Below are 10,192 nucleotides of genomic sequence, written 5' to 3'. Positions count from 1 at the left end.
GACGAATTTGTCCATTTTCAGCTTTCTCCTCAAGCCCTCCAAGGCAATCATTCAATTAGAACACTGAAATTTCAAGGGCTCATTCTAGGCCACCCGGTTCATGTGTTGATAGACCTTGGCAGATCGCACAATGTTATGCAACTAAGAGTGGCCCAATTTCTAAAACTAGAAATTTCACCCATCCCACACTTCCCAGTTATTGTGAGCAATGGTGAGCATATATACTGCATTAGGGTATGTAAGGAAACTCCTCTCCAACTACAACATCATTTGTTTATGGTTCCATTTTATTTGTTACCGATTCAAGGTGCGAACCTAGTTCTGGGCATCGAATGGTTACAAACATTAGGTCCTATCACTTTAGATTTCTCTATGCCATCTATGATCTTTAACTATGACAATCAACCTATTACTCTAATTGGCAGATCATTTACTCCCCCAAACATAGCCTCCCTTACCTAAATATACTGTATATCTCATACACAATCAATTGTTGAACTGTTTTGCATCTCATTCCCAAATACTGACCCTAGCCAAAATGCTTCCCCAATTCCAGATAACACTTCCAAAAAACAACTATCTTACCAGAAATACAACATATTTTAGAAAACATTTCCCACATATTTAACCCACCAAAAGGCCTACCCTCTAGTCGTCCACATGACCATCGTATAACCCTTCTACCTCATTCTCAACCTGTTAATGTCAAACCATACTGCTACCCCCATGCTCAAAAGGATGCTATGACTAAACTCCTATCAGAAATGCTTCAAGAAGGGATTGTTATTCCAAGTAATAGCCCATTTTCATCCCCGATTATATTGGTTCGGAAAAAAGACGGCACTTGGCATTTCTGTGTTGATTATCGCAACCTCAATGCAATTACAGTGCGGGATCATTTCCCTCTTTCGACATTAGACAAACTTCTCAATGAATTGGTTAGCGAAACAATATTTTCCAAAATTGATTTGAGGTCTAGCTATCGTCAAGTATGAGTGCGGCCAGAAGACACATACAAAACATCTTTTCGTACTTTCGATGGGCAATATGAATTTATCATAATATCGTTTGGGCTTACAAATGCGCCCTCAAATTTTCAATCGACTATGAATGACTTATTGCGGCCCTGTCTACGAAAGTTTGTATTGGTTTTCTTTGATGATATTTTGATTTATAGCTCCACACTAACAAAGCATATTAGTCATCTTCAGTTGCTTTTGGAATTATTATTCACCAATCAATTTTATGCTAAGATGTCTAAGTGTGTGTTTGGGGTCCATACAGTTGCTTATTTGGGTCATATTTTGTCAACAGAAGGGGTTCAACCTGACCCCGATAAAATCCAAGCCATGGTAGAATGGCCTACCCCATTTTTGTTCACCACGTTGCGTGGGTTTCTAGGGCTCACTAGATTTTATTGTTGTTTCATCCGGAATTATGCCGCTCATGCCTCATTGCTCACTGATTTATTATGACATTCACAGTTTACATGGTCTATTATAGTCCAACATGCTTTTACAAAAACTCTGGTATTGGCACTGTCGGATTTTAACATGGTTTTTGATGATGAAACTGATGCTTCAACAATGGCTATTGGAGCGGTGTTGTCAGAGAAGGGTCATCCAATTGTATTCCTCAACAAGAAACTCTCCACTCGAATACAAGGTGCATCTGCATATGTCCGTGAGCTATATGTTGTTACAAAATTAGTAATGAAATGTCGTTAGTATGTCATTGAGCGTTATTTTCGAATTTTTACATACCAGCAAAGCTTAAAACATATATTGACACAAGCTTTTCAGACTAGCGAACAACAAAAGTGGGAAACGAAATTGCAAGGATTTCATTATGAAATTTTTTACAAACCTGAACGAGACAATGGAGTAGCTTATGCTCTGTCTCGGTGTCACATGGCGGAATCCATTCTGGTCTCGATGAGTTGTCCTGTGCCAGGCTTGTTGGCTCAACTTCAATCTTTCTACAAAACAACAGAAGGACATGCATTAGTCACACAATTGTTACAAACCTCTTCAGACAATATTTATCACATTCAGAATGGGTTGTTATACTATAAGGATAGGTTGTATATACCTGATCACAACGGCATGTGATCCACTTTACTCACTGAGTATCAAGCTAGCCCATTGGCATGTCACTCCAGCCTCAAACCCACTATGGCTAGGTTGGCTGCATCTTTTTTCTGGCTAGGCCAGTACAAGGAAGCAAAACAATTTGTTAAACGTTGCTTACTGTATCAGCAAAACAAATACATTCCATAAAAAAAACAAGGCACTCTACAACCTTTACCCATACTTGACAGAGTCTGGGAAGATATTTCCATGGATTTCATCACAGCCTTGCCGCCTTCACATGGACACACTGTCATATGGGTAGTTGTTGATCAGTTGACTAAATATGGTCATTTCATTGTGTTGCCAAGCAACTTTACTACTGTACAACTAGCATGGCGTTTCACCGTTGAGATCTATAGACTGTACGGAGTTCCAAGGACCATAGTCTCTGATCGAGATAAATTGTTCTTGAGTTCATTTTGGAAATATTTTTTCCGCCTGCAAAGTACAAAGTTGTGTTTTAGTATCGCGTATTATTCATAAAATGATGGACAAACAAAGGTGTTAAACAAGAGTATTGAAACTTACTTACGTTGTTTTACAAGTGATAAACCAAGAAACTGGTTCAACTTTTTAGCCTTGGCCGAGTATTGGTACAACACTTCTCGACACTCCTCAATAAATATGACATCATATCAGGCACTATAAGGTCGTCGTCCATCGTCACTCCCCGATTACACTCATGGCCGTACCATGGACAAGGAGTTGGACATTTCCCTACAATAGAGACAATTTTTGATCTCACAACTCAAAACTAACATTTTCAAGGCTCAACAAAGGATGAAGGCTCAATGTGACAAACATAGACAAGACTGTACCTTTGAAATAGGTGCATCGGTTTGGTTGGAATTGCAACCTTATCGGAAAAACACAGTGGCTCGTCAGGTCTCTCCAAAGCTCACCAAACGTTTTTTTGGTTTGTACAAAATCCTCCGACGTGTGGGTATGGTAGCATACGAGTTGGCACTTCTGGAGGGATCCCAAATACACCCAGTCTTTCATGTTTCTAAGCTTCGACAGTTGTAGGGTATACCTCCTAACTCAGACTTAGCTCATCCCTTACAGCTTAAAGACGCTCAATGAAGTGTAATGAGTGAAGAAAAAAAGAAAGAAGAAGTTATCACAGGGAATTTTGGGCAAGTGAAGAGAAAAGACTTAAGTTCAAAGTTTGGTCTTACTTTGTCATAAAGTTCCCAGAGAGGTACTAATGTTCCCACCCACTCGCATAATAATTCAGCCAACTCATCCTTGGGGACCCCAAATTCAATTAAATGGATTTCACCCACAATTAATGTTGGGCTTGGTTCCAAGGAAGTTTCATTGCCCCAAAAAAATATTCACGGTCAGTCTTTGCAAAAATATCTCTGACCAGGCTCCAACATTGACCAATGAGGATGATTTTTCACTACAAAACTATCCCCCACTTTCTCAAAAATCTGCTCCACCCACCCTGCGCACCAATCACGTGAAAGCCTTAAATCCTCTTCATGTGGGCTTCAAGCTATTGGAGGATAAGGAGAATCCTTCTCTCCCTGCACAAAAATCCATTTAATCCACATATGAGGTGCCACGTCAACAAGGAAATCTTAATGCAATTGTTGAAAAGTCAAAGGTGGATAATCAAAGCCACATGGATCCACTAGATGGGTTTCTAGGTTCCAGCTTCAACCTTCAGCACAAAGTTTTTCTCCATGGGCTAGGTATTGATAGGCAGTTGGACCCAGTTAGCAATGAGGATGAATCAATTGGGCTAAATTCAAAGAGGTCTAGAGTTGCTCCAAAATGGATGTCTGATTATGCTATTTAATGAATTTTACTTTTGTTTTTAATTTCCCTGTCTTTTGAAAAACATCTCAATTAAGATGTTGCCAAGTGTATAGCTAATATCATAAGTAGGGTTATGTTTGTATTTAAAGATTCTTTGGCTGCTGATAGTAGAGTATGAAATATATCTAGAACATTGCTCATCTTTTTCTTGCCTTCTTTTACATTGTTTATCACATTTGGTAGAAATACCCTACCACATGCACACCGCTTTATTATTAAAATTGGCATCATTTCTATCTTTCCAAATCAATCAAATTCCAACCGTCAGATGATATAATAAATACCTTTCAAAGCATTACCCTTAACCGGTAAAAAATGTTGTAAATAATGACGTTTATCGGTTGAAGGCAACACTACCAGCAACCCCAACCAACCATAGAGAAGCTGTCAGAACCGAAGATTATTACCTGAAAAGTTATCATCCCTCTTGGCTAGATTCCATTTACATGGAATTCTATCTAAAGTCTCCAAGATGATGCACGAATCTTCAAGGGTGCAACAGATTTCCAAACCGAGTTCCACACTTTTTTGTCCACTTGAGCTAGACTCTTCCACTTACCAAACAACTTTTTAAGCCGACTTCACCAAATAAAAATTAGACACATCATGACTCCATATCCATCTGTCTTCTACCTCCTCCATTATCTTGGTCGAACTCAAAAGCTTCAAAAACTCCTTTAACAAAGGTTTTTCCCACTCGAAAGGCTCCCTTCTCCAAGGAATGTGCCAACCCCACAACCCTTCATGCCACACACCTGACTGACCAACCAAAGTCCTCTTATTCGAACACAAATTATAAATCCTCTCAAATGAGTCCTTCAAGGGGCCACCACCCACCCAAAATCGAGTATGAGTCCCATTCCCCTCCACCTTCTTAAAACCACCCTTCAGCTTCCCTAGAATATTTTTTGACCCTCCTACAACCTTCTGTAGATCTCTCCACCAAAGAGACTTTAAGACCCCCCAACACCCACCCCATCCCACTCAGAGACATTTTGAACCCCATACTTTGATTCTAAAAGTTTTATCCAAAAAACCTATCTCTCAAACAACAACCGCCATCTCCATTTACCAAGAAAGCTTTATTGAAGGACTCAAGATGTTTGATTCTCATACCACCTTTATCACGATCCTTGCAAATTGTGTTCCACTTGAGCCAAGGGATTTTCCTATAGACCCAGTTCCTCCCCACAGAAAATCTCTCTGAATCTAGTCATAGCCTTGGTTACATAGTGCGTAGCCTTGTAGAAGGATGAAAGATAAACTGGTAGTGCATGTAACACTACATTGATCAGCACAACACACCCACCAAAAGATTAGCACAACACACGCAGCTAATCTCTTTGACATATTAGAGAGCATATTTTTCCACAACTCCTTTCGTTTATAGCTAACAGCCACAAGAATCCCTAAAAACTTAATGGGTCAGGGCCCCTTTTGCAGTTTAAATAGTCTGTCATACCATCTAAAAAACTAGAAGGAATGTTGATACCTTACAAGCTTCATTTTCTAAAGACTTATGCAAGCTATCTATTTATTTATATAGTTGGAGGTGGTGAGATTCAATGGTTGTTTTCTATCGCCTATGATGATAAATTGAGATTATTTTGTACGCTGTGGTTAGGTGATGGATGAGGCTGTTGTAGTTGAATTGTGACAAAATTAATGTTCTGAAGAGTGAGTACGTAAAATTGAGAGTATTTTCTGACAAAATTAATGTTCTAAAGATTACCTTATGATCAATGCTATGTGAGAGATGGTTTCCATTATTCTTGTGTTTTTACTTGGTTATGTTGACCTTTTTTATACAACTAACTAATAAGCCTATAACCTCTTCACCATATTTTCATTATGGTTTCCATTATGCTATGTAAAAGACGCTAGGGAGGAGTTAGGATTCTCTCTATTAATGGAGATAAAAATGTCAAATCATTATATTTTTTATCTTGTTTTGGGGTACTTGTCTCAACCTTAATGGAAAGTATGGTAACTTGTAAGTAAGCTATTTTGTTTCTGTATTTTGTTTTAATAGTCTAGGAAGCTATTGACAGCTACTGGCAATTAAGCTAACACTAAGGAGGAAGAAGACAAAACCAAACTAAGAAAAAAATTAAAATCAAATCTGATTTCCTTATTCATTGACTAATGATCACTTAACTTCATTGATTAGTCTCTTTTTGTAGTGTTTTGAACATTGTTTACATTCTTTACATTCATTCTCTTTTTTTATGTCAGTGTTCATTATTGAGTAAACTAAGAAAAAAATCTGAAAAAAAAATGTCGGAAATTTCATTCTCTTTTATTACGAACCAACAACAATTTTATTATTCACATGGCTAGCTAGGAATAATATCATTATAAACTCATGATAGATGTCTACACAAAAGATGATAGATGCTGCAAAGGTGAAGTCTCAGCTTTGAATCATTAGAAAAAGGTAAATGAACAACGTCTTATTCCGATTCGCATGCCAATCCTCATAAATATCTATAAAATCTTTCTCAACCACACTCCTATTAATCTCATCTCCTTGTATTTCTTTTGTCACTTTCTCACTGTTATCTTTTATAACTTATAGATATATTATATATTTAATAAAATTATCTTTTCCCAAAAAAATAATACCATAGTACTTGAATAGTATAAGTAGAATTATTATTGAGTTGCAACTCTCGTGGTATTATAGTAAATTGTCTGCTTCTTGGAGACAATCCTCTTCATTTAGGCTATAATTTAATATCTCCAATTAAATTTATCAAAACATAAAAAAAGTGGCTCATCTTTGATCTTCCATAAAAAAATCTCCAAGGTTTATATAATACTTGCTAAACTTGACTTATATTTAATGTGGATAGTTGTTTAGCTCAGACCTTTTTAAAGGAAAATTTAAGAACTTTTTGTTTCAACTTACCAATTCAAATTGTACACACACAAATTCTAAATAAGACAATTTGCATCCATTCAATTTATTTTAGTAATATTTTATTCTAACTTATTTACTTCTACATCTATTATTCCAATATTTTAATATTTTATTCTAACTTTTACTTCTATATCTATTGTTCAAGAAAAATATATTGTATTCTAACTTTTTTACTTCTATTTCTATATCAACTACCCTACTATTCAATAAAATAAAATAAATGAACAAAACAAATGTTGTTAATTACTGAACTAATTAGCTACTCCTACCCGTGTTGGAGAAATTACTCTCCGTCCGTAATCCATAGAGTAAACACGGAAATCCTTATGACCATGGCTTTGTTCTCACAACCGGAAGTGTATGCCCATACATACACCCAAATGGAACATCCATGGTCCAGACCGAAGAAACCCCAAATGAGTTCATGGTGAAGATGAAGAACATACCTTGTTGAGCCATTTCCTGAATCTCGAAGGTACGAGGGTGAGATGATCTTCCAGTTGATAGAGCGCCGAATGGTTTTCCTTTAGTTCTCTCTAGAGGGGAATGAGAGAATACCCATAAAAGTAACCTCGTAGTGGTTACTACTTTAGTTGCAATAATTCTGATTCAGTCCCTTCATCAAATCAGAAATTGCCTGAAGGTATCTACACTTATTATTATTTCATGACACATATGTCTTTAACCACCAAATTAATTACTTAAGATCATTTTATATTTTGGCTAATTACATAATGGCCATAACACAACTACAGAATTATATTTGTGACCCATAAATTGTCAGAAATTCCAACAACCCGATCCTTCAAATAGGTTTGAATTTTTTTAGTTTAATATAATTATATAGGAGGACATTGCCCTTTTGTGGCCTCTCTTTAAATGGAATGTTGATCCTCTCATGTATGGGGGTGGTATGAAGATGATGACACATAACATAAATAAATTTATAATGCTTTAAATTTTAAATTATTTATAAATAAAAATAATTCTAAAAATAACCAATCCTTTATGGAATTTTTTTAACCATTTAGAAAGGAGACTTAACAATTATACACTTAAAGGGTGACATCAAAATATGTCCTAGTTTTCTTGAAAACATCCTTTCATTTTAAGATAATTTGTACAATTTACGTTATTGTCATCTTAAGGAGAATAATTAAAACCTAACATATTATCCTAATGTAGGCTGGTGGAGAGGCTATTGTTTAGATTATCCACAAAATTGCCTTGATTTGGGTAGTTGAGGATGTGTGATGGTAAGTCTTCACCTTGAGCTTGGTCATTTAAGTTCCCTAATTTTCGTCTAGAATATTTGGTGTGGGCATCAGTTGGAAATTCTCTCATTTTATCTTACCATTATTGAGCACCCAATTTTGTCCACAGCATACATATCATGCATCACTAAAAATCTTTTTTTTTCATTACTGAGGGCACTTTTCATTTAATGGTCGATTTTAATAGCACTATTATTGGACTCGGCTAAAAGTAATCATGGTTGAAAATGGACTAATGCACAAAGACAAACCTTGTTTGTGGTTGAGACCACATGAGCTAAACATGTCACATAAGATGATGCACCATCTCCAGACTCAACTCAAGTGAGAATTAATTTGTCAAATTGTCCTCATTTGAAGACCGGATCATGACCAATCGCTCCTACACTCACATATGCTTCTCCTTTTCTACATAAAGTTTTATTATCAAGTACATAATTTTGTAACTAGTATATACCAATCTATTGATCATGCAAATTTCACATCCTACACTTCACTCCACCAACTATATTCATCGAAAAAACACAACAAAGACAAGCCAAATAAAAATCAATTCATGCATTAACATAACATATTTGACTCACAATTAAAATAATATGGAGGATGATACAAATGTAAGACTCAAATACCAAAAATATATCCATATTCATCCTATTTGAGTGTAGACATCATGTAAAGTGATTATTTTTTTAATAAATCGCAACATGTCAATAGTGCAGGGATGATTTTTCAACCATTTCCCTTGATATTCAGTTATTGAAGAAAATAATACATTATTTCTCATCAACAAAAAATAAAAAAAATAAAAAAATAAAAAAAGTGATAGGTTGAAAACCCGCATGAGCAACCTAGGAAAATGATAGTGGTTCTAGGTCGAAACTGAGACAACTTTGTGGAGAATATAAGTTATAGTCTCCTAACCGAAGTTGAAAGTTCAGAGTAAGCACAGTGAAACAATTTTTGTTATTAAAAACATCAACACTTTAAAAAAAATCATCAGTCAACCTACACTTGGGCAATATATTTGGTTTTAGTCATTCTCCTTAATATGATACTAGAGTATATTATATGGACTAGCATAAAAAGAAAAGGTGTTTTAAAGCAAACTGAGTTAACTTCTAATGCCATTCCTTTGAGAATATAGAAATGGAAGGGAAGTTATAAGTCAGTTGTAGTCAATAAGAATCGTTTTAGCCAAGTTCATAAAGTTATAAAGAATGAGTAAATTGATAGATTTACCATCCCATATGAAATATCACAAGTCACATATTTGTGCATGGGTCCTACCCCTCACTCACTTGTATGAAATAAAAAATATGAGTCATATCTCATTTACATGCATTATAAGTATCATTCTACATCATCATACCAATGAATATATAGTCACACTCATACATTAATATCAATACCCAATTTTGTTTAGCACATACTTTTAAAACAAATAAAAAAATAACAAAAAATCATCATGTATATATATATATATAGTAAAAGTGGGTCATTTTAGTGAAAATGTTTTTTAATCAGACTTGATTTCATAAAAAACTAGCAGTGTACCCGTGCACTTGCACGGGTCGCTTCTTTGTTTATGCATAATACAAATATAATATACATATATTTTATAATATCAATAAATCATGTATTGAAACATTATATTTCCTATTCATATAGGTACAATATTAACATTGATTTTTGAGTGTATATGTAGAATATTAGCAATTATAAATGCGCTTGTATAAGCATTTATTTGTTGAAAGTGTGATTATAGAAAATATTTGATTCTTAAATAACTCAATAAATGAAATTCAAATTGTATTGGATAATATCTCACCTCTATATTCTCTATATAAAATTATAAATATGAGGAGTTATTTTTGCAACATATTTTTTGTGATTACGTTTATAAGTATCATATAAAGTCATAAGGATTTTTTAGCATATCTCTTAAATGCTTATGTTTTATTTTAGATTAATGTTCATTGTCTATAAATATTTGAATATATTTTTAACATTCAAATATTGTATAATTAAATGTTATT

At 34.8% G+C, this 10,192-nt stretch overlaps 1 long non-coding RNA gene across 1 annotated transcript; it reads right to left on the bottom strand.

Annotated features, from left to right (window-relative positions):
- Nucleotides 1-1,563: 1,563 nt before the first annotated feature.
- LOC109339599 lies at nucleotides 1,564-2,028 on the bottom strand. The gene is made up of 2 exons (XR_002106684.1): nucleotides 1,867-2,028; nucleotides 1,564-1,688 (listed from the first exon to the last, which is right to left on the bottom strand). It is a non-coding gene; the product is annotated as an uncharacterized LOC109339599 (long non-coding RNA).
- Between the last annotated feature and the right edge of the window lie 8,164 nt (nucleotides 2,029-10,192).

The sequence above is a fragment of the Lupinus angustifolius genome, unplaced genomic scaffold (genome assembly GCF_001865875.1).
Source record: "Lupinus angustifolius cultivar Tanjil unplaced genomic scaffold, LupAngTanjil_v1.0 Scaffold_82_30, whole genome shotgun sequence".
Classification (NCBI taxonomy): Eukaryota; Viridiplantae; Streptophyta; class Magnoliopsida; order Fabales; family Fabaceae; genus Lupinus; species Lupinus angustifolius.
The sequence above is the reverse complement of the archived record's forward strand: the minus strand, read 5'-3'. Positions and strand labels throughout refer to the sequence as shown.